At 47.2% G+C, this 20,025-nt stretch overlaps 58 non-coding genes and 5 pseudogenes across 58 annotated transcripts; all 63 read right to left on the bottom strand.

Annotated features, from left to right (window-relative positions):
* Positions 1–74: 74 nt before the first annotated feature.
* On the bottom strand, positions 75–193 carry LOC138479408 (5S ribosomal RNA). The gene has a single exon (XR_011273186.1). It is a non-coding gene; the product is annotated as a 5S ribosomal RNA (ribosomal RNA).
* Positions 194–657: 464 nt separating this feature from the next.
* On the bottom strand, positions 658–776 carry LOC138475052 (5S ribosomal RNA). Its single transcript, XR_011269246.1, has one exon. It is a non-coding gene; the product is annotated as a 5S ribosomal RNA (ribosomal RNA).
* A 106-nt stretch (positions 777–882) lies between these two features.
* On the bottom strand, positions 883–1,001 carry LOC138480279 (5S ribosomal RNA). The gene has a single exon (XR_011273976.1). It is a non-coding gene; the product is annotated as a 5S ribosomal RNA (ribosomal RNA).
* Positions 1,002–1,465: 464 nt separating this feature from the next.
* LOC138474383 (5S ribosomal RNA) lies at positions 1,466–1,574 on the bottom strand (annotated as a pseudogene).
* Positions 1,575–1,680: 106 nt separating this feature from the next.
* On the bottom strand, positions 1,681–1,799 carry LOC138475051 (5S ribosomal RNA). Its single transcript, XR_011269245.1, has one exon. It is a non-coding gene; the product is annotated as a 5S ribosomal RNA (ribosomal RNA).
* Positions 1,800–1,905: 106 nt separating this feature from the next.
* LOC138475049 (5S ribosomal RNA) lies at positions 1,906–2,024 on the bottom strand. Its single transcript, XR_011269243.1, has one exon. It is a non-coding gene; the product is annotated as a 5S ribosomal RNA (ribosomal RNA).
* Positions 2,025–2,130: 106 nt separating this feature from the next.
* Positions 2,131–2,249, bottom strand: LOC138478822 (5S ribosomal RNA). Its single transcript, XR_011272653.1, has one exon. It is a non-coding gene; the product is annotated as a 5S ribosomal RNA (ribosomal RNA).
* Positions 2,250–2,355: 106 nt separating this feature from the next.
* LOC138475048 (5S ribosomal RNA) lies at positions 2,356–2,474 on the bottom strand. Its single transcript, XR_011269242.1, has one exon. It is a non-coding gene; the product is annotated as a 5S ribosomal RNA (ribosomal RNA).
* A 464-nt stretch (positions 2,475–2,938) lies between these two features.
* LOC138475545 (5S ribosomal RNA) lies at positions 2,939–3,057 on the bottom strand. Its single transcript, XR_011269680.1, has one exon. It is a non-coding gene; the product is annotated as a 5S ribosomal RNA (ribosomal RNA).
* A 106-nt stretch (positions 3,058–3,163) lies between these two features.
* Positions 3,164–3,282, bottom strand: LOC138478293 (5S ribosomal RNA). Its single transcript, XR_011272174.1, has one exon. It is a non-coding gene; the product is annotated as a 5S ribosomal RNA (ribosomal RNA).
* Positions 3,283–3,746: 464 nt separating this feature from the next.
* On the bottom strand, positions 3,747–3,865 carry LOC138475047 (5S ribosomal RNA). The gene has a single exon (XR_011269241.1). It is a non-coding gene; the product is annotated as a 5S ribosomal RNA (ribosomal RNA).
* Positions 3,866–3,971: 106 nt separating this feature from the next.
* LOC138475046 (5S ribosomal RNA) lies at positions 3,972–4,090 on the bottom strand. The gene has a single exon (XR_011269240.1). It is a non-coding gene; the product is annotated as a 5S ribosomal RNA (ribosomal RNA).
* Positions 4,091–4,196: 106 nt separating this feature from the next.
* On the bottom strand, positions 4,197–4,315 carry LOC138476527 (5S ribosomal RNA). The gene has a single exon (XR_011270569.1). It is a non-coding gene; the product is annotated as a 5S ribosomal RNA (ribosomal RNA).
* A 106-nt stretch (positions 4,316–4,421) lies between these two features.
* On the bottom strand, positions 4,422–4,540 carry LOC138475045 (5S ribosomal RNA). Its single transcript, XR_011269239.1, has one exon. It is a non-coding gene; the product is annotated as a 5S ribosomal RNA (ribosomal RNA).
* Positions 4,541–5,004: 464 nt separating this feature from the next.
* LOC138474382 (5S ribosomal RNA) lies at positions 5,005–5,113 on the bottom strand (annotated as a pseudogene).
* Positions 5,114–5,219: 106 nt separating this feature from the next.
* Positions 5,220–5,338, bottom strand: LOC138475044 (5S ribosomal RNA). The gene has a single exon (XR_011269238.1). It is a non-coding gene; the product is annotated as a 5S ribosomal RNA (ribosomal RNA).
* Positions 5,339–5,444: 106 nt separating this feature from the next.
* LOC138475042 (5S ribosomal RNA) lies at positions 5,445–5,563 on the bottom strand. The gene has a single exon (XR_011269237.1). It is a non-coding gene; the product is annotated as a 5S ribosomal RNA (ribosomal RNA).
* A 106-nt stretch (positions 5,564–5,669) lies between these two features.
* LOC138478821 (5S ribosomal RNA) lies at positions 5,670–5,788 on the bottom strand. Its single transcript, XR_011272652.1, has one exon. It is a non-coding gene; the product is annotated as a 5S ribosomal RNA (ribosomal RNA).
* Positions 5,789–5,894: 106 nt separating this feature from the next.
* LOC138475037 (5S ribosomal RNA) lies at positions 5,895–6,013 on the bottom strand. The gene has a single exon (XR_011269232.1). It is a non-coding gene; the product is annotated as a 5S ribosomal RNA (ribosomal RNA).
* A 464-nt stretch (positions 6,014–6,477) lies between these two features.
* On the bottom strand, positions 6,478–6,596 carry LOC138478866 (5S ribosomal RNA). The gene has a single exon (XR_011272693.1). It is a non-coding gene; the product is annotated as a 5S ribosomal RNA (ribosomal RNA).
* Positions 6,597–6,702: 106 nt separating this feature from the next.
* LOC138478292 (5S ribosomal RNA) lies at positions 6,703–6,821 on the bottom strand. The gene has a single exon (XR_011272173.1). It is a non-coding gene; the product is annotated as a 5S ribosomal RNA (ribosomal RNA).
* Positions 6,822–7,285: 464 nt separating this feature from the next.
* Positions 7,286–7,404, bottom strand: LOC138475025 (5S ribosomal RNA). The gene has a single exon (XR_011269224.1). It is a non-coding gene; the product is annotated as a 5S ribosomal RNA (ribosomal RNA).
* Positions 7,405–7,510: 106 nt separating this feature from the next.
* LOC138475014 (5S ribosomal RNA) lies at positions 7,511–7,629 on the bottom strand. Its single transcript, XR_011269216.1, has one exon. It is a non-coding gene; the product is annotated as a 5S ribosomal RNA (ribosomal RNA).
* A 106-nt stretch (positions 7,630–7,735) lies between these two features.
* LOC138476515 (5S ribosomal RNA) lies at positions 7,736–7,854 on the bottom strand. The gene has a single exon (XR_011270558.1). It is a non-coding gene; the product is annotated as a 5S ribosomal RNA (ribosomal RNA).
* Positions 7,855–7,960: 106 nt separating this feature from the next.
* LOC138475001 (5S ribosomal RNA) lies at positions 7,961–8,079 on the bottom strand. Its single transcript, XR_011269204.1, has one exon. It is a non-coding gene; the product is annotated as a 5S ribosomal RNA (ribosomal RNA).
* A 464-nt stretch (positions 8,080–8,543) lies between these two features.
* On the bottom strand, positions 8,544–8,662 carry LOC138477754 (5S ribosomal RNA). Its single transcript, XR_011271684.1, has one exon. It is a non-coding gene; the product is annotated as a 5S ribosomal RNA (ribosomal RNA).
* Positions 8,663–8,768: 106 nt separating this feature from the next.
* On the bottom strand, positions 8,769–8,887 carry LOC138477990 (5S ribosomal RNA). Its single transcript, XR_011271898.1, has one exon. It is a non-coding gene; the product is annotated as a 5S ribosomal RNA (ribosomal RNA).
* A 106-nt stretch (positions 8,888–8,993) lies between these two features.
* On the bottom strand, positions 8,994–9,112 carry LOC138474989 (5S ribosomal RNA). Its single transcript, XR_011269193.1, has one exon. It is a non-coding gene; the product is annotated as a 5S ribosomal RNA (ribosomal RNA).
* A 106-nt stretch (positions 9,113–9,218) lies between these two features.
* On the bottom strand, positions 9,219–9,337 carry LOC138474976 (5S ribosomal RNA). Its single transcript, XR_011269184.1, has one exon. It is a non-coding gene; the product is annotated as a 5S ribosomal RNA (ribosomal RNA).
* Positions 9,338–9,801: 464 nt separating this feature from the next.
* Positions 9,802–9,910, bottom strand: LOC138474025 (5S ribosomal RNA; annotated as a pseudogene).
* A 106-nt stretch (positions 9,911–10,016) lies between these two features.
* Positions 10,017–10,135, bottom strand: LOC138474964 (5S ribosomal RNA). The gene has a single exon (XR_011269174.1). It is a non-coding gene; the product is annotated as a 5S ribosomal RNA (ribosomal RNA).
* Positions 10,136–10,241: 106 nt separating this feature from the next.
* On the bottom strand, positions 10,242–10,360 carry LOC138474952 (5S ribosomal RNA). The gene has a single exon (XR_011269168.1). It is a non-coding gene; the product is annotated as a 5S ribosomal RNA (ribosomal RNA).
* Positions 10,361–10,466: 106 nt separating this feature from the next.
* LOC138474940 (5S ribosomal RNA) lies at positions 10,467–10,585 on the bottom strand. The gene has a single exon (XR_011269158.1). It is a non-coding gene; the product is annotated as a 5S ribosomal RNA (ribosomal RNA).
* A 106-nt stretch (positions 10,586–10,691) lies between these two features.
* LOC138479080 (5S ribosomal RNA) lies at positions 10,692–10,810 on the bottom strand. The gene has a single exon (XR_011272887.1). It is a non-coding gene; the product is annotated as a 5S ribosomal RNA (ribosomal RNA).
* A 106-nt stretch (positions 10,811–10,916) lies between these two features.
* Positions 10,917–11,035, bottom strand: LOC138479759 (5S ribosomal RNA). Its single transcript, XR_011273504.1, has one exon. It is a non-coding gene; the product is annotated as a 5S ribosomal RNA (ribosomal RNA).
* Positions 11,036–11,141: 106 nt separating this feature from the next.
* LOC138480128 (5S ribosomal RNA) lies at positions 11,142–11,260 on the bottom strand. Its single transcript, XR_011273839.1, has one exon. It is a non-coding gene; the product is annotated as a 5S ribosomal RNA (ribosomal RNA).
* A 464-nt stretch (positions 11,261–11,724) lies between these two features.
* LOC138473955 (5S ribosomal RNA) lies at positions 11,725–11,833 on the bottom strand (annotated as a pseudogene).
* A 106-nt stretch (positions 11,834–11,939) lies between these two features.
* LOC138479808 (5S ribosomal RNA) lies at positions 11,940–12,058 on the bottom strand. The gene has a single exon (XR_011273548.1). It is a non-coding gene; the product is annotated as a 5S ribosomal RNA (ribosomal RNA).
* Positions 12,059–12,164: 106 nt separating this feature from the next.
* On the bottom strand, positions 12,165–12,283 carry LOC138478702 (5S ribosomal RNA). Its single transcript, XR_011272545.1, has one exon. It is a non-coding gene; the product is annotated as a 5S ribosomal RNA (ribosomal RNA).
* Positions 12,284–12,389: 106 nt separating this feature from the next.
* On the bottom strand, positions 12,390–12,508 carry LOC138478820 (5S ribosomal RNA). The gene has a single exon (XR_011272651.1). It is a non-coding gene; the product is annotated as a 5S ribosomal RNA (ribosomal RNA).
* Positions 12,509–12,614: 106 nt separating this feature from the next.
* LOC138477848 (5S ribosomal RNA) lies at positions 12,615–12,733 on the bottom strand. Its single transcript, XR_011271769.1, has one exon. It is a non-coding gene; the product is annotated as a 5S ribosomal RNA (ribosomal RNA).
* Positions 12,734–13,197: 464 nt separating this feature from the next.
* On the bottom strand, positions 13,198–13,316 carry LOC138475533 (5S ribosomal RNA). The gene has a single exon (XR_011269669.1). It is a non-coding gene; the product is annotated as a 5S ribosomal RNA (ribosomal RNA).
* Positions 13,317–13,422: 106 nt separating this feature from the next.
* On the bottom strand, positions 13,423–13,541 carry LOC138478291 (5S ribosomal RNA). The gene has a single exon (XR_011272172.1). It is a non-coding gene; the product is annotated as a 5S ribosomal RNA (ribosomal RNA).
* Positions 13,542–14,005: 464 nt separating this feature from the next.
* On the bottom strand, positions 14,006–14,124 carry LOC138474927 (5S ribosomal RNA). Its single transcript, XR_011269147.1, has one exon. It is a non-coding gene; the product is annotated as a 5S ribosomal RNA (ribosomal RNA).
* A 106-nt stretch (positions 14,125–14,230) lies between these two features.
* Positions 14,231–14,349, bottom strand: LOC138474915 (5S ribosomal RNA). The gene has a single exon (XR_011269136.1). It is a non-coding gene; the product is annotated as a 5S ribosomal RNA (ribosomal RNA).
* Positions 14,350–14,455: 106 nt separating this feature from the next.
* LOC138476503 (5S ribosomal RNA) lies at positions 14,456–14,574 on the bottom strand. Its single transcript, XR_011270547.1, has one exon. It is a non-coding gene; the product is annotated as a 5S ribosomal RNA (ribosomal RNA).
* A 106-nt stretch (positions 14,575–14,680) lies between these two features.
* LOC138474903 (5S ribosomal RNA) lies at positions 14,681–14,799 on the bottom strand. The gene has a single exon (XR_011269125.1). It is a non-coding gene; the product is annotated as a 5S ribosomal RNA (ribosomal RNA).
* A 464-nt stretch (positions 14,800–15,263) lies between these two features.
* LOC138477753 (5S ribosomal RNA) lies at positions 15,264–15,382 on the bottom strand. Its single transcript, XR_011271683.1, has one exon. It is a non-coding gene; the product is annotated as a 5S ribosomal RNA (ribosomal RNA).
* Positions 15,383–15,488: 106 nt separating this feature from the next.
* Positions 15,489–15,607, bottom strand: LOC138477804 (5S ribosomal RNA). The gene has a single exon (XR_011271729.1). It is a non-coding gene; the product is annotated as a 5S ribosomal RNA (ribosomal RNA).
* Positions 15,608–15,713: 106 nt separating this feature from the next.
* LOC138474891 (5S ribosomal RNA) lies at positions 15,714–15,832 on the bottom strand. Its single transcript, XR_011269114.1, has one exon. It is a non-coding gene; the product is annotated as a 5S ribosomal RNA (ribosomal RNA).
* Positions 15,833–15,938: 106 nt separating this feature from the next.
* On the bottom strand, positions 15,939–16,057 carry LOC138474887 (5S ribosomal RNA). Its single transcript, XR_011269111.1, has one exon. It is a non-coding gene; the product is annotated as a 5S ribosomal RNA (ribosomal RNA).
* A 464-nt stretch (positions 16,058–16,521) lies between these two features.
* On the bottom strand, positions 16,522–16,640 carry LOC138474886 (5S ribosomal RNA). The gene has a single exon (XR_011269110.1). It is a non-coding gene; the product is annotated as a 5S ribosomal RNA (ribosomal RNA).
* A 106-nt stretch (positions 16,641–16,746) lies between these two features.
* On the bottom strand, positions 16,747–16,865 carry LOC138474885 (5S ribosomal RNA). The gene has a single exon (XR_011269109.1). It is a non-coding gene; the product is annotated as a 5S ribosomal RNA (ribosomal RNA).
* Positions 16,866–16,971: 106 nt separating this feature from the next.
* LOC138480254 (5S ribosomal RNA) lies at positions 16,972–17,090 on the bottom strand. The gene has a single exon (XR_011273953.1). It is a non-coding gene; the product is annotated as a 5S ribosomal RNA (ribosomal RNA).
* A 106-nt stretch (positions 17,091–17,196) lies between these two features.
* LOC138474884 (5S ribosomal RNA) lies at positions 17,197–17,315 on the bottom strand. Its single transcript, XR_011269108.1, has one exon. It is a non-coding gene; the product is annotated as a 5S ribosomal RNA (ribosomal RNA).
* Positions 17,316–17,779: 464 nt separating this feature from the next.
* LOC138474883 (5S ribosomal RNA) lies at positions 17,780–17,898 on the bottom strand. The gene has a single exon (XR_011269107.1). It is a non-coding gene; the product is annotated as a 5S ribosomal RNA (ribosomal RNA).
* A 106-nt stretch (positions 17,899–18,004) lies between these two features.
* On the bottom strand, positions 18,005–18,113 carry LOC138474503 (5S ribosomal RNA; annotated as a pseudogene).
* Positions 18,114–18,219: 106 nt separating this feature from the next.
* LOC138476491 (5S ribosomal RNA) lies at positions 18,220–18,338 on the bottom strand. The gene has a single exon (XR_011270536.1). It is a non-coding gene; the product is annotated as a 5S ribosomal RNA (ribosomal RNA).
* A 106-nt stretch (positions 18,339–18,444) lies between these two features.
* On the bottom strand, positions 18,445–18,563 carry LOC138474872 (5S ribosomal RNA). Its single transcript, XR_011269101.1, has one exon. It is a non-coding gene; the product is annotated as a 5S ribosomal RNA (ribosomal RNA).
* A 464-nt stretch (positions 18,564–19,027) lies between these two features.
* LOC138478130 (5S ribosomal RNA) lies at positions 19,028–19,146 on the bottom strand. The gene has a single exon (XR_011272026.1). It is a non-coding gene; the product is annotated as a 5S ribosomal RNA (ribosomal RNA).
* Positions 19,147–19,252: 106 nt separating this feature from the next.
* LOC138477989 (5S ribosomal RNA) lies at positions 19,253–19,371 on the bottom strand. Its single transcript, XR_011271897.1, has one exon. It is a non-coding gene; the product is annotated as a 5S ribosomal RNA (ribosomal RNA).
* A 106-nt stretch (positions 19,372–19,477) lies between these two features.
* LOC138477656 (5S ribosomal RNA) lies at positions 19,478–19,596 on the bottom strand. Its single transcript, XR_011271595.1, has one exon. It is a non-coding gene; the product is annotated as a 5S ribosomal RNA (ribosomal RNA).
* Positions 19,597–19,702: 106 nt separating this feature from the next.
* On the bottom strand, positions 19,703–19,821 carry LOC138474860 (5S ribosomal RNA). Its single transcript, XR_011269090.1, has one exon. It is a non-coding gene; the product is annotated as a 5S ribosomal RNA (ribosomal RNA).
* Positions 19,822–20,025: the final 204 nt, after the last annotated feature.

Genomic DNA, 20,025 nt, shown 5'->3' with positions numbered 1-20,025 from the left:
TCTAGTCGGCTAGACCTTGCAGTTTTGAAAGGCAATTGAGAAATGGCTCACTTCCTGAACTTGGAGCACAAAAAAGCCTACAGCACCTGGTATTCCCAGGCGGTCTCCCATCCAGGTACTAACTAGGCCCGACACTGCTTAGCTTCGGAGATCAGACGAGATCGGGCGCATTCAGTGTGGTGTGGCCGTAGGCTCGAGTAATGCTAAGAATATTACTCTTATGCATTTGCATTTAGTAAGCTAAGCCATGCAGCCACTTGCAACATGATACCACGCTCATCGCTCGATCAGCGCTCGATCAGGCGAGATATATAAGACTGGTGGGCCCATTCAGGACTCCTATGTCTGGTAGGATAACTTTAATCCATCCATCCTGTTTCTGTTGCAGGGAGGTGGAGAGAACAATCAACACAATAACGGCTTTCTTTCATGCCTCTTGAAGGACTCAATATTCTCTGTACTGCATTACATGTGAAAGTCGATTTATTACCCATGAACACACTACCTGTATGCTAATTATATGTAAATAGGTAGCTCCAGCCCTCATAATGTTGTCCAACATTTCCGCTATAAAACGGGATAAAATTATTTTGGAAACATACCAAATTTGAAAAGTAATTGAGAAGTTGCGCAATTACTAATCATGGAGCACAAAATAGCCTACAGCACCTGGTATTCCCAGGCGGTCTCCCATCCAGGTACTAACTAGGCCCGACACTGCTTAGCTTCCGAGATCAGACGAGATCGGGCGCATTCAGTGTGGTGTGGCCGTAGGCTCTGGGCCTAGTGAGTTTTGTACTTTTAAGCATCTAGTCGGCTAGACCTTGCAGTTTTGAAAGGCAATTGAGAAATGGCTCACTTCCTGAACTTGGAGCACAAAAAAGCCTACAGCACCTGGTATTCCCAGGCAGTCTCCCATCTAGGTACTAACTAGGCCAGACACTGCTTAGCTTCCGAGATCAGACGAGATCGGGCGCATTCAGTGTGGTGTGGCCGTAGGCTCTAGTAATGCTAAGAATATTACTCTTATGCATTTGCATTTAGTAAGCTAAGCCATGCAGCCACTTGCAACATGATACCACGCTCATCGCTCGATCAGCGCTCGATCAGGCGAGATATATAAGACTGGTGGGCCCATTCAGGACTCCTATGTCTGGTAGGATAACTTTAATCCATCCATCCTGTTTCTGTTGCAGGGAGGTGGAGAGAACAATCAACACAATAACGGCTTTCTTTCATGCCTCTTGAAGGACTCAATATTCTCTGTACTGCATTACATGTGAAAGTCGATTTATTACCCATGAACACACTACCTGTATGCTAATTATATGTAAATAGGTAGCTCCAGCCCTCATAATGTTGTCCAACATTTCCGCTATAAAACGGGATAAAATTATTTTGGAAACATACCAAATTTGAAAAGTAATTGAGAAGTTGTGCAATTACAAATCATGGAGCACAAAATAGCCTACAGCACCTGGTATTCCCAGGCGGTCTCCCATCCAGGTACTAACTAGGCCCGACACTGCTTAGCTTCCGAGATTGGGCGCATTCAGTGTGGTGTGGCCGTAGGCTCTGGGCCTAGTGAGTTTTGTACTTTTAAGCATCTAGTTGGCTAGACCTTGCAGTTTTGAAAGGCAATTGAGAAATGGCTCACTTCCTGAACTTGGAGCACAAAAAAGCCTACAGCACCTGGTATTCCCAGGCGGTCTCCCATCCAGGTACTAACTAGGCCCGACACTGCTTAGCTTCCGAGATCAGACGAGATCGGGCGCATTCAGTGTGGTGTGGCCGTAGGCTCTGGTCCTAGTGAGTTTTGTACTTTTAAGCATCTAGTCGGCTAGACCTTGCAGTTTTGAAAGGCAATTGAGAAATGGCTCACTTCCTGAACTTGGAGCACAAAAAAGCCTACAGCACCTGGTATTCCCAGGCGGTCTCCCATCCAGGTACTAACTAGGCCCGACACTGCTTAGCTTCCGAGATCAGACGAGATCGGGCGCATTCAGTGTGGTGTGGCCGTAGGCTCTGGGCCTAGTGAGTTTTGTACTTTTAAGCATCTAGTCGGCTAGACCTTGCAGTTTTGAAAGGCAATTGAGAAATGGCTCACTTCCTGAACTTGGAGCACAAAAAAGCCTACAGCACCTGGTATTCCCAGGCGGTCTCCCATCCAGGTACTAACTAGGCCCGACACTGCTTAGCTTCCGAGATCAGACAAGATCGGGCGCATTCAGTGTGGTGTGGCCGTAGGCTCTGGGCCTAGTGAGTTTTGTACTTTTAAGCATCTAGTCGGCTAGACCTTGCAGTTTTGAAAGGCAATTGAGAAATGGCTCACTTCCTGAACTTGGAGCACAAAAAAGCCTACAGCACCTGGTATTCCCAGGCGGTCTCCCATCCAGGTACTAACTAGGCCCGACACTGCTTAGCTTCCGAGATCAGACGAGATCGGGCGCATTCAGTGTGGTGTGGCCGTAGGCTCGAGTAATGCTAAGAATATTACTCTTATGCATTTGCATTTAGTAAGCTAAGCCATGCAGCCACTTGCAACATGATACCACGCTCATCGCTCGATCAGCGCTCGATCAGGCGAGATATATAAGACTGGTGGGCCCATTCAGGACTCCTATGTCTGGTAGGATAACTTTAATCCATCCATCCTGTTTCTGTTGCAGGGAGGTGGAGAGAACAATCAACACAATAACGGCTTTCTTTCATGCCTCTTGAAGGACTCAATATTCTCTGTACTGCATTACATGTGAAAGTCGATTTATTACCCATGAACACACTACCTGTATGCTAATTATATGTAAATAGGTAGCTCCAGCCCTCATAATGTTGTCCAACATTTCCGCTATAAAACGGGATAAAATTATTTTGGAAACATACCAAATTTGAAAAGTAATTGAGAAGTTGCGCAATTACTAATCATGGAGCACAAAATAGCCTACAGCACCTGGTATTCCCAGGCGGTCTCCCATCCAGGTACTAACTAGGCCCAACACTGCTTAGCTTCCGAGATCAGACGAGATCGGGCGCATTCAGTGTGGTGTGGCCGTAGGCTCTGGGCCTAGTGAGTTTTGTACTTTTAAGCATCTAGTCGGCTAGACCTTGCAGTTTTGAAAGGCAATTGAGAAATGGCTCACTTCCTGAACTTGGAGCACAAAAAAGCCTACAGCACCTGGTATTCCCAGGCAGTCTCCCATCCAGGTACTAACTAGGCCCGACACTGCTTAGCTTCCGAGATCAGACGAGATCGGGCGCATTCAGTGTGGTGTGGCCGTAGGCTCTAGGAATGCTAAGAATATTACTCTTATGCATTTGCATTTAGTAAGCTAAGCCATGCAGCCACTTGCAACATGATACCACGCTCATCGCTCGATCAGCGCTCGATCAGGCGAGATATATAAGACTGGTGGGCCCATTCAGGACTCCTATGTCTGGTAGGATAACTTTAATCCATCCTTCCTGTTTCTGTTGCAGGGAGGTGGAGAGAACAATCAACACAATAACGGCTTTCTTTCATGCCTCTTGAAGGACTCAATATTCTCTGTACTGCATTACATGTGAAAGTCGATTTATTACCCATGAACACACTACCTGTATGCTAATTATATGTAAATAGGTAGCTCCAGCCCTCATAATGTTGTCCAACATTTCCGCTATAAAACGGGATAAAATTATTTTGGAAACATACCAAATTTGAAAAGTAATTGAGAAGTTGTGCAATTACTAATCATGGAGCACAAAATAGCCTACAGCACCTGGTATTCCCAGGCGGTCTCCCATCCAGGTACTAACTAGGCCCGACACTGCTTAGCTTCCGAGATCAGACGAGATCGGGCGCATTCAGTGTGGTGTGGCCGTAGGCTCTGGGCCTAGTGAGTTTTGTACTTTTAAGCATCTAGTCGGCTAGACCTTGCAGTTTTGAAAGGCAATTGAGAAATGGCTCACTTCCTGAACTTGGAGCACAAAAAAGCCTACAGCACCTGGTATTCCCAGGCGGTCTCCCATCCAGGTACTAACTAGGCCCGACACTGCTTAGCTTCCGAGATCAGACGAGATCGGGCGCATTCAGTGTGGTGTGGCCGTAGGCTCTGGTCCTAGTGAGTTTTGTACTTTTAAGCATCTAGTCGGCTAGACCTTGCAGTTTTGAAAGGCAATTGAGAAATGGCTCACTTCCTGAACTTGGAGCACAAAAAAGCCTACAGCACCTGGTATTCCCAGGTGGTCTCCCATCCAGGTACTAACTAGGCCCGACACTGCTTAGCTTCCGAGATCAGACGAGATCGGGCGCATTCAGTGTGGTGTGGCCGTAGGCTCTGGGCCTAGTGAGTTTTGTACTTTTAAGCATCTAGTCGGCTAGACCTTGCAGTTTTGAAAGGCAATTGAGAAATGGCTCACTTCCTGAACTTGGAGCACAAAAAAGCCTACAGCACCTGGTATTCCCAGGCGGTCTCCCATCCAGGTACTAACTAGGCCCGACACTGCTTAGCTTCCGAGATCAGACGAGATCGGGCGCATTCAGTGTGGTGTGGCCGTAGGCTCTAGAAATGCTAAGAATATTACTCTTATGCATTTGCATTTAGTAAGCTAAGCCATGCAGCCACTTGCAACATGATACCACGCTCATCGCTCGATCAGCGCTCGATCAGGCGAGATATATAAGACTGGTGGGCCCATTCAGGACTCCTATGTCTGGTAGGATAACTTTAATCCATCCATCCTGTTTCTGTTGCAGGGAGGTGGAGAGAACAATCAACACAATAACGGCTTTCTTTCATGCCTCTTGAAGGACTCAATATTCTCTGTACTGCATTACATGTGAAAGTCGATTTATTACCCATGAACACACTACCTGTATGCTAATTATATGTAAATAGGTAGCTCCAGCCCTCATAATGTTGTCCAACATTTCCGCTATAAAACGGGATAAAATTATTTTGGAAACATACCAAATTTGAAAAGTAATTGAGAAGTTGTGCAATTACAAATCATGGAGCACAAAATAGCCTACAGCACCTGGTATTCCCAGGCGGTCTCCCATCCAGGTACTAACTAGGCCCGACACTGCTTAGCTTCCGAGATTGGGCGCATTCAGTGTGGTGTGGCCGTAGGCTCTGGGCCTAGTGAGTTTTGTACTTTTAAGCATCTAGTTGGCTAGACCTTGCAGTTTTGAAAGGCAATTGAGAAATGGCTCACTTCCTGAACTTGGAGCACAAAAAAGCCTACAGCACCTGGTATTCCCAGGCGGTCTCCCATCCAGGTACTAACTAGGCCCGACACTGCTTAGCTTCCGAGATCAGACGAGATCGGGCGCATTCAGTGTGGTGTGGCCGTAGGCTCTGGTCCTAGTGAGTTTTGTACTTTTAAGCATCTAGTCGGCTAGACCTTGCAGTTTTGAAAGGCAATTGAGAAATGGCTCACTTCCTGAACTTGGAGCACAAAAAAGCCTACAGCACCTGGTATTCCCAGGCGGTCTCCCATCCAGGTACTAACTAGGCCCGACACTGCTTAGCTTCCGAGATCAGACGAGATCGGGCGCATTCAGTGTGGTGTGGCCGTAGGCTCTGGGCCTAGTGAGTTTTGTACTTTTAAGCATCTAGTCGGCTAGACCTTGCAGTTTTGAAAGGCAATTGAGAAATGGCTCACTTCCTGAACTTGGAGCACAAAAAAGCCTACAGCACCTGGTATTCCCAGGCGGTCTCCCATCCAGGTACTAACTAGGCCCGACACTGCTTAGCTTCCGAGATCAGACAAGATCGGGCGCATTCAGTGTGGTGTGGCCGTAGGCTCTGGGCCTAGTGAGTTTTGTACTTTTAAGCATCTAGTCGGCTAGACCTTGCAGTTTTGAAAGGCAATTGAGAAATGGCTCACTTCCTGAACTTGGAGCACAAAAAAGCCTACAGCACCTGGTATTCCCAGGCGGTCTCCCATCCAGGTACTAACTAGGCCCGACACTGCTTAGCTTCCGAGATCAGACGAGATCGGGCGCATTCAGTGTGGTGTGGCCGTAGGCTCGAGTAATGCTAAGAATATTACTCTTATGCATTTGCATTTAGTAAGCTAAGCCATGCAGCCACTTGCAACATGATACCACGCTCATCGCTCGATCAGCGCTCGATCAGGCGAGATATATAAGACTGGTGGGCCCATTCAGGACTCCTATGTCTGGTAGGATAACTTTAATCCATCCATCCTGTTTCTGTTGCAGGGAGGTGGAGAGAACAATCAACACAATAACGGCTTTCTTTCATGCCTCTTGAAGGACTCAATATTCTCTGTACTGCATTACATGTGAAAGTCGATTTATTACCCATGAACACACTACCTGTATGCTAATTATATGTAAATAGGTAGCTCCAGCCCTCATAATGTTGTCCAACATTTCCGCTATAAAACGGGATAAAATTATTTTGGAAACATACCAAATTTGAAAAGTAATTGAGAAGTTGCGCAATTACTAATCATGGAGCACAAAATAGCCTACAGCACCTGGTATTCCCAGGCGGTCTCCCATCCAGGTACTAACTAGGCCCAACACTGCTTAGCTTCCGAGATCAGACGAGATTGGGCGCATTCAGTGTGGTGTGGCCGTAGGCTCTGGGCCTAGTGAGTTTTGTACTTTTAAGCATCTAGTCGGCTAGACCTTGCAGTTTTGAAAGGCAATTGAGAAATGGCTCACTTCCTGAACTTGGAGCACAAAAAAGCCTACAGCACCTGGTATTCCCAGGCAGTCTCCCATCCAGGTACTAACTAGGCCCGACACTGCTTAGCTTCCGAGATCAGACGAGATCGGGCGCATTCAGTGTGGTGTGGCCGTAGGCTCTAGGAATGCTAAGAATATTACTCTTATGCATTTGCATTTAGTAAGCTAAGCCATGCAGCCACTTGCAACATGATACCACGCTCATCGCTCGATCAGCGCTCGATCAGGCGAGATATATAAGACTGGTGGGCCCATTCAGGACTCCTATGTCTGGTAGGATAACTTTAATCCATCCTTCCTGTTTCTGTTGCAGGGAGGTGGAGAGAACAATCAACACAATAACGGCTTTCTTTCATGCCTCTTGAAGGACTCAATATTCTCTGTACTGCATTACATGTGAAAGTCGATTTATTACCCATGAACACACTACCTGTATGCTAATTATATGTAAATAGGTAGCTCCAGCCCTCATAATGTTGTCCAACATTTCCGCTATAAAACGGGATAAAATTATTTTGGAAACATACCAAATTTGAAAAGTAATTGAGAAGTTGTGCAATTACTAATCATGGAGCACAAAATAGCCTACAGCACCTGGTATTCCCAGGCGGTCTCCCATCCAGGTACTAACTAGGCCCGACACTGCTTAGCTTCCGAGATCAGACGAGATCGGGCGCATTCAGTGTGGTGTGGCCGTAGGCTCTGGGCCTAGTGAGTTTTGTACTTTTAAGCATCTAGTCGGCTAGACCTTGCAGTTTTGAAAGGCAATTGAGAAATGGCTCACTTCCTGAACTTGGAGCACAAAAAAGCCTACAGCACCTGGTATTCCCAGGCGGTCTCCCATCCAGGTACTAACTAGGCCCGACACTGCTTAGCTTCCGAGATCAGACGAGATCGGGCGCATTCAGTGTGGTGTGGCCGTAGGCTCTGGTCCTAGTGAGTTTTGTACTTTTAAGCATCTAGTCGGCTAGACCTTGCAGTTTTGAAAGGCAATTGAGAAATGGCTCACTTCCTGAACTTGGAGCACAAAAAAGCCTACAGCACCTGGTATTCCCAGGTGGTCTCCCATCCAGGTACTAACTAGGCCCGACACTGCTTAGCTTCCGAGATCAGACGAGATCGGGCGCATTCAGTGTGGTGTGGCCGTAGGCTCTGGGCCTAGTGAGTTTTGTACTTTTAAGCATCTAGTCGGCTAGACCTTGCAGTTTTGAAAGGCAATTGAGAAATGGCTCACTTCCTGAACTTGGAGCACAAAAAAGCCTACAGCACCTGGTATTCCCAGGCGGTCTCCCATCCAGGTACTAACTAGGCCCGACACTGCTTAGCTTCCGAGATCAGACGAGATCGGGCGCATTCAGTGTGGTGTGGCCGTAGGCTCTAGAAATGCTAAGAATATTACTCTTATGCATTTGCATTTAGTAAGCTAAGCCATGCAGCCACTTGCAACATGATACCACGCTCATCGCTCGATCAGCGCTCGATCAGGCGAGATATATAAGACTGGTGGGCCCATTCAGGACTCCTATGTCTGGTAGGATAACTTTAATCCATCCATCCTGTTTCTGTTGCAGGGAGGTGGAGAGAACAATCAACACAATAACGGCTTTCTTTCATGCCTCTTGAAGGACTCAATATTCTCTGTACTGCATTACATGTGAAAGTCGATTTATTACCCATGAACACACTACCTGTATGCTAATTATATGTAAATAGGTAGCTCCAGCCCTCATAATGTTGTCCAACATTTCCGCTATAAAACGGGATAAAATTATTTTGGAAACATACCAAATTTGAAAAGTAATTGAGAAGTTGTGCAATTACTAATCATGGAGCACAAAATAGCCTACAGCACCTGGTATTCCCAGGCGGTCTCCCATCCAGGTACTAACTAGGCCCGACACTGCTTAGCTTCCGAGATCAAACGAGATCGGGCGCATTCAGTGTGGTGTGGCCGTAGGCTCAGGGCCTAGTGAGTTTTGTACTTTTAAGCATCTAGTCGGCTAGACCTTGCAGTTTTGAAAGGCAATTGAGAAATGGCTCACTTCCTGAACTTGGAGCACAAAAAAGCCTACAGCACCTGGTATTCCCAGGCGGTCTCCCATCCAGGTACTAACTAGGCCCGACACTGCTTTGCTTCCGAGATCAGACGAGATCGGGCGCATTCAGTGTGGTGTGGCCGTAGGCTCTGGTCCTAGTGAGTTTTGTACTTTTAAGCATCTAGTCGGCTAGACCTTGCAGTTTTGAAAGGCAATTGAGAAATGGCTCACTTCCTGAACTTGGAGCACAAAAAAGCCTACAGCACCTGGTATTCCCAGGCGGTCTCCCATCCAGGTACTAACTAGGCCCGACACTGCTTAGCTTCCGAGATCAGACGAGATCGGGCGCATTCAGTGTGGTGTGGCCGTAGGCTCTGGACCTAGTGAGTTTTGTACTTTTAAGCATCTAGTCGGCTAGACCTTGCAGTTTTGAAAGGCAATTGAGAAATGGCTCACTTCCTGAACTTGGAGCACAAAAAAGCCTACAGCACCTGGTATTCCCAGGCGGTCTCCCATCCAGGTACTAACTAGGCCCGACACTGCTTAGCTTCCGAGATCAGACGAGATCGGGCGCATTCAGTGTGGTGTGGCCGTAGGCTCGAGTAATGCTAAGAATATTACTCTTATGCATTTGCATTTAGTAAGCTAAGCCATGCAGCCACTTGCAACATGATACCACGCTCATCGCTCGATCAGCGCTCGATCAGGCGAGATATATAAGACTGGTGGGCCCATTCAGGACTCCTATGTCTGGTAGGATAACTTTAATCCATCCATCCTGTTTCTGTTGCAGGGAGGTGGAGAGAACAATCAACACAATAACGGCTTTCTTTCATGCCTCTTGAAGGACTCAATATTCTCTGTACTGCATTACATGTGAAAGTCGATTTATTACCCATGAACACACTACCTGTATGCTAATTATATGTAAATAGGTAGCTCCAGCCCTCATAATGTTGTCCAACATTTCCGCTATAAAACGGGATAAAATTATTTTGGAAACATACCAAATTTGAAAAGTAATTGAGAAGTTGTGCAATTACTAATCATGGAGCACAAAATAGCCTACAGCACCTGGTATTCCCAGGCGGTCTCCCATCCAGGTACTAACTAGGCCCGACACTGCTTAGCTTCCGAGATCAGGTGCATTCAGTGTGGTGTGGCCGTAGGCTCTGGGCCTAGTGAGTTTTGTACTTTTAAGCATCTAGTCGGCTAGACCTTGCAGTTTTGAAAGGCAATTGAGAAATGGCTCACTTCCTGAACTTGGAGCACAAAAAAGCCTACAGCACCTGGTATTCCCAGGCGGTCTCCCATCCAGGTACTAACTAGGCCCGACACTGCTTAGCTTCCGAGATCAGACGAGATCGGGCGCATTCAGTGTGGTGTGGCCGTAGGCTCTGGTCCTAGTGAGTTTTGTACTTTTAAGCATCTAGTCGGCTAGACCTTGCAGTTTTGAAAGGCAATTGAGAAAATGCTCACTTCCTGAACTTGGAGCACAAAAAAGCCTACAGCACCTGGTATTCCCAGGCGGTCTCCCATCCAGGTACTAACTAGGCCCGACACTGCTTAGCTTCCGAGATCAGACGAGATCGGGCGCATTCAGTGTGGTGTGGCCGTAGGCTCTGGGCCTAGTGAGTTTTGTACTTTTAAGCATCTAGTCGGCTAGACCTTGCAGTTTTGAAAGGCAATTGAGAAATGGCTCACTTCCTGAACTTGGAGCACAAAAAAGCCTACAGCACCTGGTATTCCCAGGCGGTCTCCCATCCAGGTACTAACTAGGCCCGACACTGCTTAGCTTCCGAGATCAGACGAGATCGGGCGCATTCAGTGTGGTGTGGCCGTAGGCTCTGGTCCTAGTGAGTTTTGTACTTTTAAGCATCTAGTCGGCTAGACCTTGCAGTTTTGAAAGGCAATTGAGAAATGGCTCACTTCCTGAACTTGGAGCACAAAAAAGCCTACAGCACCTGGTATTCCCAGGCGGAATCCCATCCAGGTACTAACTAGGCCCGACACTGCTTAGCTTCCGAGATCAGACGAGATCGGGCGCATTCAGTGTGGTGTGGCCGTAGGCTCTGGGCCTAGTGAGTTTTGTACTTTTAAGCATCTAGTCGGCTAGACCTTGCAGTTTTGAAAGGCAATTGAGAAATGGCTCACTTCCTGAACTTGGAGCACAAAAAAGCCTACAGCACCTGGTATTCCCAGGCGGTCTCCCATCCAGGTACTAACTAGGCCCGACACTGCTTAGCTTCTGAGATCAGACGAGATCGGGCGCATTCAGTGTGGTGTGGCCGCAGGCTCTGGGCCTAGTGAGTTTTGTACTTTTAAGCATCTAGTCGGCTAGACCTTGCAGTTTTGAAAGGCAATTGAGAAATGGCTCACTTCCTGAACTTGGAGCACAAAAAAGCCTACAGCACCTGGTATTCCCAGGCAGTCTCCCATCCAGGTACTAACTAGGCCAGACACTGCTTAGCTTCCGAGATCAGACGAGATCGGGCGCATTCAGTGTGGTGTGGCCGTAGGCTCTAGTAATGCTAAGAATATTACTCTTATGCATTTGCATTTAGTAAGCTAAGCCATGCAGCCACTTGCAACATGATACCACGCTCATCGCTCGATCAGCGCTCGATCAGGCGAGATATATAAGACTGGTGGGCCCATTCAGGACTCCTATGTCTGGTAGGATAACTTTAATCCATCCATCCTGTTTCTGTTGCAGGGAGGTGGAGAGAACAATCAACACAATAACGGCTTTCTTTCATGCCTCTTGAAGGACTCAATATTCTCTGTACTGCATTACATGTGAAAGTCGATTTATTACCCATGAACACACTACCTGTATGCTAATTATATGTAAATAGGTAGCTCCAGCCCTCATAATGTTGTCCAACATTTCCGCTATAAAACGGGATAAAATTATTTTGGAAACATACCAAATTTGAAAAGTAATTGAGAAGTTGTGCAATTACAAATCATGGAGCACAAAATAGCCTACAGCACCTGGTATTCCCAGGCGGTCTCCCATCCAGGTACTAACTAGGCCCGACACTGCTTAGCTTCCGAGATCGGGCGCATTCAGTGTGGTGTGGCCGTAGGCTCTGGGACTAGTGAGTTTTGTACTTTTAAGCATCTAGTTGGCTAGACCTTGCAGTTTTGAAAGGCAATTGAGAAATGGCTCACTTCCTGAACTTGGAGCACAAAAAAGCCTACAGCACCTGGTATTCCCAGGCGGTCTCCCATCCAGGTACTAACTAGGCCTGACACTGCTTAGCTTCCGAGATCAGACGAGATCGGGCACATTCAGTGTGGTGTGGCCGTAGGCGCTGGTCCTAGTGAGTTTTGTACTTTTAAGCATCTAGTCGGCTAGACCTTGCAGTTTTGAAAGGCAATTGAGAAATGGCTCACTTCCTGAACTTGGAGCACAAAAAAGCCTACAGCACCTGGTATTCCCAGGCGGTCTCCCATCCAGGTACTAACTAGGCCCGACACTGCTTAGCTTCCGAGATCAGACGAGATCGGGCGCATTCAGTGTGGTGTGGCCCTAGGCTCTGGGCCTAGTGAGTTTTGTACTTTTAAGCATCTAGTCGGCTAGACCTTGCAGTTTTGAAAGGCAATTGAGAAATGGCTCACTTCCTGAACTTGGAGCACAAAAAAGCCTACAGCACCTGGTATTCCCAGGCGGTCTCCCATCCAGGTACTAACTAGGCCCGACACTGCTTAGCTTCCGAGATCAGACAAGATCGGGCGCATTCAGTGTGGTGTGGCCGTAGGCTCTGGGCCTAGTGAGTTTTGTACTTTTAAGCATCTAGTCGGCTAGACCTTGCAGTTTTGAAAGGCAATTGAGAAATGGCTCACTTCCTGAACTTGGAGCACAAAAAAGCCTACAGCACCTGGTATTCCCAGGCGGTCTCCCATCCAGGTACTAACTAGGCCCGACACTGCTTAGCTTCCGAGATCAGACGAGATCGGGCGCATTCAGTGTGGTGTGGCCATAGGCTCGAGTAATGCTAAGAATATTACTCTTATGCATTTGCATTTAGTAAGCTAAGCCATGCAGCCACTTGCAACATGATACCACGCTCATCGCTCGATCAGCGCTCGATCAGGCGAGATATATAAGACTGGTGGGCCCATTCAGGACTCCTATGTCTGGTAGGATAACTTTAATCCATCCATCCTGTTTCTGTTGCAGGGAGGTGGAGAGAACAATCAACACAATAACGGCTTTCTTTCATGCCTCTTGAAGGACTCAATATTCTCTGTACTGCATTACATGTGAAAGTCGATTTATTACCCATGAACACACTACCTGTATGCTAATTATATGTAAATAGGTAGCTCCAGCCCTCATAATGTTGTCCAACATTTCCGCTATAAAACGGGATAAAATTATTTTGGAAACATACCAAATTTGAAAAGTAATTGAGAAGTTGCGCAATTACTAATCATGGAGCACAAAATAGCCTACAGCACCTGGTATTCCCAGGCGGTCTCCCATCCAGGTACTAACTAGGCCCAACACTGCTTAGCTTCCGAGATCAGACGAGATCGGGCGCATTCAGTGTGGTGTGGCCGTAGGCTCTGGGCCTAGTGAGTTTTGTACTTTTAAGCATCTAGTCGGCTAGACCTTGCAGTTTTGAAAGGCAATTGAGAAATGGCTCACTTCCTGAACTTGGAGCACAAAAAAGCCTACAGCACCTGGTATTCCCAGGCAGTCTCCCATCCAGGTACTAACTAGGCCCGACACTGCTTAGCTTCCGAGATCAGACGAGATCGGGCGCATTCAGTGTGGTGTGGCCGTAGGCTCTAGGAATGCTAAGAATATTACTCTTATGCATTTGCATTTAGTAAGCTAAGCCATGCAGCCACTTGCAACATGATACCACGCTCATCGCTCGATCAGCGCTCGATCAGGCGAGATATATAAGACTGGTGGGCCCATTCAGGACTCCTATGTCTGGTAGGATAACTTTAATCCATCCATCCTGTTTCTGTTGCAGGGAGGTGGAGAGAACAATCAACACAATAACGGCTTTCTTTCATGCCTCTTGAAGGACTCAATATTCTCTGTACTGCATTACATGTGAAAGTCGATTTATTACCCATGAACACACTACCTGTATGCTAATTATATGTAAATAGGTAGCTCCAGCCCTCATAATGTTGTCCAACATTTCCGCTATAAAACGGGATAAAATTATTTTGGAAACATACCAAATTTGAAAAGTAATTGAGAAGTTGTGCAATTACTAATCATGGAGCACAAAATAGCCTACAGCACCTGGTATTCCCAGGCGGTCTCCCATCCAGGTACTAACTAGGCCCGACACTGCTTAGCTTCCGAGATCAGACGAGATCGGGCGCATTCAGTGTGGTGTGGCCGTAGGCTCTGGGCCTAGTGAGTTTTGTACTTTTAAGCATCTAGTCGGCTAGACCTTGCAGTTTTGAAAGGCAATTGAGAAATGGCTCACTTCCTGAACTTGGAGCACAAAAAAGCCTACAGCACCTGGTATTCCCAGGCGGTCTCCCATCCAGGTACTAACTAGGCCCGACACTGCTTAGCTTCCGAGATCAGACGAGATCGGGCGCATTCAGTGTGGTGTGGCCGTAGGCTCTGGTCCTAGTGAGTTTTGTACTTTTAAGCATCTAGTCGGCTAGACCTTGCAGTTTTGAAAGGCAATTGAGAAATGGCTCACTTCCTGAACTTGGAGCACAAAAAAGCCTACAGCACCTGGTATTCCCAGGTGGTCTCCCATCCAGGTACTAACTAGGCCCGACACTGCTTAGCTTCCGAGATCAGACGAGATCGGGCGCATTCAGTGTGGTGTGGCCGTAGGCTCTGGGCCTAGTGAGTTTTGTACTTTTAAGCATCTAGTCGGCTAGACCTTGCAGTTTTGAAAGGCAATTGAGAAATGGCTCACTTCCTGAACTTGGAGCACAAAAAAGCCTACAGCACCTGGTATTCCCAGGCGGTCTCCCATCCAGGTACTAACTAGGCCCGACACTGCTTAGCTTCCGAGATCAGACGAGATCGGGCGCATTCAGTGTGGTGTGGCCGTAGGCTCTAGAAATGCTAAGAATATTACTCTTATGCATTTGCATTTAGTAAGCTAAGCCATGCAGCCACTTGCAACATGATACCACGCTCATCGCTCGATCAGCGCTCGATCAGGCGAGATATATAAGACTGGTGGGCCCATTCAGGACTCCTATGTCTGGTAGGATAACTTTAATCCATCCATCCTGTTTCTGTTGCAGGGAGGTGGAGAGAACAATCAACACAATAACGGCTTTCTTTCATGCCTCTTGAAGGACTCAATATTCTCTGTACTGCATTACATGTGAAAGTCGATTTATTACCCATGAACACACTACCTGTATGCTAATTATATGTAAATAGGTAGCTCCAGCCCTCATAATGTTGTCCAACATTTCCGCTATAAAACGGGATAAAATTATTTTGGAAACATACCAAATTTGAAAAGTAATTGAGAAGTTGTGCAATTACTAATCATGGAGCACAAAATAGCCTACAGCACCTGGTATTCCCAGGCGGTCTCCCATCCAGGTACTAACTAGGCCCGACACTGCTTAGCTTCCGAGATCAAACGAGATCGGGCGCATTCAGTGTGGTGTGGCCGTAGGCTCAAGGTCTAGTGAGTTTTGTACTTTTAAGCATCTAGTCGGCTAGACCTTGCAGTTTTGAAAGGCAATTGAGAAATGGCTCACTTCCTGAACTTGGAGCACAAAAAAGCCTACAGCACCTGGTATTCCCAGGCGGTCTCCCATCCAGGTACTAACTAGGCCCGACACTGCTTTGCTTCCGAGATCAGATGAGATCGGGCGCATTCAGTGTGGTGTGGCCGTAGGCTCTGGTCCTAGTGAGTTTTGTACTTTTAAGCATCTAGTCGGCTAGACCTTGCAGTTTTGAAAGGCAATTGAGAAATGGCTCACTTCCTGAACTTGGAGCACAAAAAAGCCTACAGCACCTGGTATTCCCAGGCGGTCTCCCATCCAGGTACTAACTAGGCCCGACACTGCTTAGCTTCCGAGATCAGACGAGATCGGGCGCATTCAGTGTGGTGTGGCCGTAGGCTCTGGACCTAGTGAGTTTTGTACTTTTAAGCATCTAGTCGGCTAGACCTTGCAGTTTTGAAAGGCAATTGAGAAATGGCTCACTTCCTGAACTTGGAGCACAAAAAAGCCTACAGCACCTGGTATTCCCAGGCGGTCTCCCATCCAGGTACTAACTAGGCCCGACACTGCTTAGCTTCCGAGATCAGACGAGATCGGGCGCATTCAGTGTGGTGTGGCCGTAGGCTCGAGTAATGCTAAGAATATTACTCTTATGCATTTGCATTTAGTAAGCTAAGCCATGCAGCCACTTGCAACATGATACCACGCTCATCGCTCGATCAGCGCTCGATCAGGCGAGATATATAAGACTGGTGGGCCCATTCAGGACTCCTATGTCTGGTAGGATAACTTTAATCCATCCATCCTGTTTCTGTTGCAGGGAGGTGGAGAGAACAATCAACACAATAACGGCTTTCTTTCATGCCTCTTGAAGGACTCAATATTCTCTGTACTGCATTACATGTGAAAGTCGATTTATTACCCATGAACACACTACCTGTATGCTAATTATATGTAAATAGGTAGCTCCAGCCCTCATAATGTTGTCCAACATTTCCGCTATAAAACGGGATAAAATTATTTTGGAAACATACCAAATTTGAAAAGTAATTGAGAAGTTGTGCAATTACTAATCATGGAGCACAAAATAGCCTACAGCACCTGGTATTCCCAGGCGGTCTCCCATCCAGGTACTAACTAGGCCCGACACTGCTTAGCTTCCGAGATCAGACGAGATCGGGCGCATTCAGTGTGGTGTGGCCGTAGGCTCTGGGCCTAGTGAGTTTTGTACTTTTAAGCATCTAGTCGGCTAGACCTTGCAGTTTTGAAAGGCAATTGAGAAATGGCTCACTTCCTGAACTTGGAGCACAAAAAAGCCTACAGCACCTGGTATTCCCAGGCGGTCTCCCATCCAGGTACTAACTAGGCCCGACACTGCTTAGCTTCCGAGATCAGACGAGATCGGGCGCATTCAGTGTGGTGTGGCCGTAGGCTCTGGTCCTAGTGAGTTTTGTACTTTTAAGCATCTAGTCGGCTAGACCTTGCAGTTTTGAAAGGCAATTGAGAAAATGCTCACTTCCTGAACTTGGAGCACAAAAAAGCCTACAGCACCTGGTATTCCCAGGCGGTCTCCCATCCAGGTACTAACTAGGCCCGACACTGCTTAGCTTCCGAGATCAGACGAGATCGGGTGCATTCAGTGTGGTGTGGCCGTAGGCTCTGGGCCTAGTGAGTTTTGTACTTTTAAGCATCTAGTCGGCTAGACCTTGCAGTTTTGAAAGGCAATTGAGAAATGGCTCACTTCCTGAACTTGGAGCACAAAAAAGCCTACAGCACCTGGTATTCCCAGGCGGTCTCCCATCCAGGTACTAACTAGGCCCGACACTGCTTAGCTTCCGAGATCAGACGAGATCGGGCGCATTCAGTGTGGTGTGGCCGTAGGCTCTAGAAATGCTAAGAATATTACTCTTATGCATTTGCATTTAGTAAGCTAAGCCATGCAGCCACTTGCAACATGATACCACGCTCATCGCTCGATCAGCGCTCGATCAGGCGAGATATATAAGACTGGTGGGCCCATTCAGGACTCCTATGTCTGGTAGGATAACTTTAATCCATCCATCCTGTTTCTGTTGCAGGGAGGTGGAGAGAACAATCAACACAATAACGGCTTTCTTTCATGCCTCTTGAAGGACTCAATATTCTCTGTACTGCATTACATGTGAAAGTCGATTTATTACCCATGAACACACTACCTGTATGCTAATTATATGTAAATAGGTAGCTCCAGCCCTCATAATGTTGTCCAACATTTCCGCTATAAAACGGGATAAAATTATTTTGGAAACATACCAAATTTGAAAAGTAATTGAGAAGTTGTGCAATTACTAATCATGGAGCACAAAATAGCCTACAGCACCTGGTATTCCCAGGCGGTCTCCCATCCAGGTACTAACTAGGCCCGACACTGCTTAGCTTCCGAGATCAGACGAGATCGGGCGCATTCAGTGTGGTGTGGCCGTAGGCTCTGGGCCTAGTGAGTTTTGTACTTTTAAGCATCTAGTCGGCTAGACCTTGCAGTTTTGAAAGGCAATTGAGAAATGGCTCACTTCCTGAACTTGGAGCACAAAAAAGCCTACAGCACCTGGTATTCCCAGGCGGTCTCCCATCCAGGTACTAACTAGGCCCGACACTGCTTAGCTTCCGAGATCAGACGCATTCAGTGTGGTGTGGCCGTAGGCTCTGGTCCTAGTGAGTTTTGTACTTTTAAGCATCTAGTCGGCTAGACCTTGCAGTTTTGAAAGGCAATTGAGAAATGGCTCACTTCCTGAACTTGGAGCACAAAAAAGCCTACAGCACCTGGTATTCCCAGGTGGTCTCCCATCCAGGTACTAACTAGGCCCGACACTGCTTAGCTTCCGAGATCAGACGAGATCGGGCGCATTCAGTGTGGTGTGGCCGTAGGCTCTGGGCCTAGTGAGTTTTGTACTTTTAAGCATCTAGTCGGCTAGACCTTGCAGTTTTGAAAGGCAATTGAGAAATGGCTCACTTCCTGAACTTGGAGCACAAAAAAGCCTACAGCACCTGGTATTCCCAGGCGGTCTCCCATCCAGGTACTAACTAGGCCCGACACTGCTTAGCTTCCGAGATCAGACGAGATCGGGCGCATTCAGTGTGGTGTGGCCGTAGGCTCTAGAAATGCTAAGAATATTACTCTTATGCATTTGCATTTAGTAAGCTAAGCCATGCAGCCACTTGCAACATGATACCACGCTCATCGCTCGATCAGCGCTCGATCAGGCGAGATATATAAGACTGGTGGGCCCATTCAGGACTCCTATGTCTGGTAGGATAACTTTAATCCATCCATCCTGTTTCTGTTGCAGGGAGGTGGAGAGAACAATCAACACAATAACGGCTTTCTTTCATGCCTCTTGAAGGACTCAATATTCTCTGTACTGCATTACATGTGAAAGTCGATTTATTACCCATGAACACACTACCTGTATGCTAATTATATGTAAATAGGTAGCTCCAGCCCTCATAATGTTGTCCAACATTTCCGCTATAAAACGGGATAAAATTATTTTGGAAACATACCAAATTTGAAAAGTAATTGAGAAGTTGTGCAATTACTAATCATGGAGCACAAAATAGCCTACAGCACCTGGTATTCCCAGGCGGTCTCCCATCCAGGTACTAACTAGGCCCGACACTGTTTAGCTTCCGAGATCAAACGAGATCGGGCGCATTCAGTGTGGTGTGGCCGTAGGCTCAGGGCCTAGTGAGTTTTGTACTTTTAAGCATCTAGTCGGCTAGACCTTGCAGTTTTGAAAGGCAATTGAGAAATGGCTCACTTCCTGAACTTGGAGCACAAAAAAGCCTACAGCACCTGGTATTCCCAGGCGGTCTCCCATCCAGGTACTAACTAGGCCCGACACTGCTTTGCTTCCGAGATCAGACGAGATCGGGCGCATTCAGTGTGGTGTGGCCGTAGGCTCTGGTCCTAGTGAGTTTTGTACTTTTAAGCATCTAGTCGGCTAGACCTTGCAGTTTTGAAAGGCAATTGAGAAATGGCTCACTTCCTGAACTTGGAGCACAAAAAAGCCTACAGCACCTGGTATTCCCAGGCGGTCTCCCATCCAGGTACTAACTAGGCCCGACACTGCTTAGCTTCCGAGATCAGACGAGATCGGGCGCATTCAGTGTGGTGTGGCTGTAGGCTCTGGACCTAGTGAGTTTTGTACTTTTAAGCATCTAGTCGGCTAGACCTTGCAGTTTTGAAAGGCAATTGAGAAATGGCTCACTTCCTGAACTTGGAGCACAAAAAAGCCTACAGCACCTGGTATTCCCAGGCGGTCTCCCATCCAGGTACTAACTAGGCCCGACACTGCTTAGCTTCCGAGATCAGACGAGATCGGGCGCATTCAGTGTGGTGTGGCCGTAGGCTCGAGTAATGCTAAGAATATTACTCTTATGCATTTGCATTTAGTAAGCTAAGCCATGCAGCCACTTGCAACATGATACCACGCTCATCGCTCGATCAGCGCTCGATCAGGCGAGATATATAAGACTGGTGGGCCCATTCAGGACTCCTATGTCTGGTAGGATAACTTTAATCCATCCATCCTGTTTCTGTTGCAGGGAGGTGGA

Source organism: Ambystoma mexicanum, chromosome 8 (assembly GCF_040938575.1).
Source record: "Ambystoma mexicanum isolate Mex_15411 chromosome 8, UKY_AmexF1_1, whole genome shotgun sequence".
Lineage (NCBI taxonomy): Eukaryota > Metazoa > Chordata > Amphibia > Caudata > Ambystomatidae > Ambystoma > Ambystoma mexicanum.
This window is presented reverse-complemented; position numbering and strand designations above follow the sequence as displayed.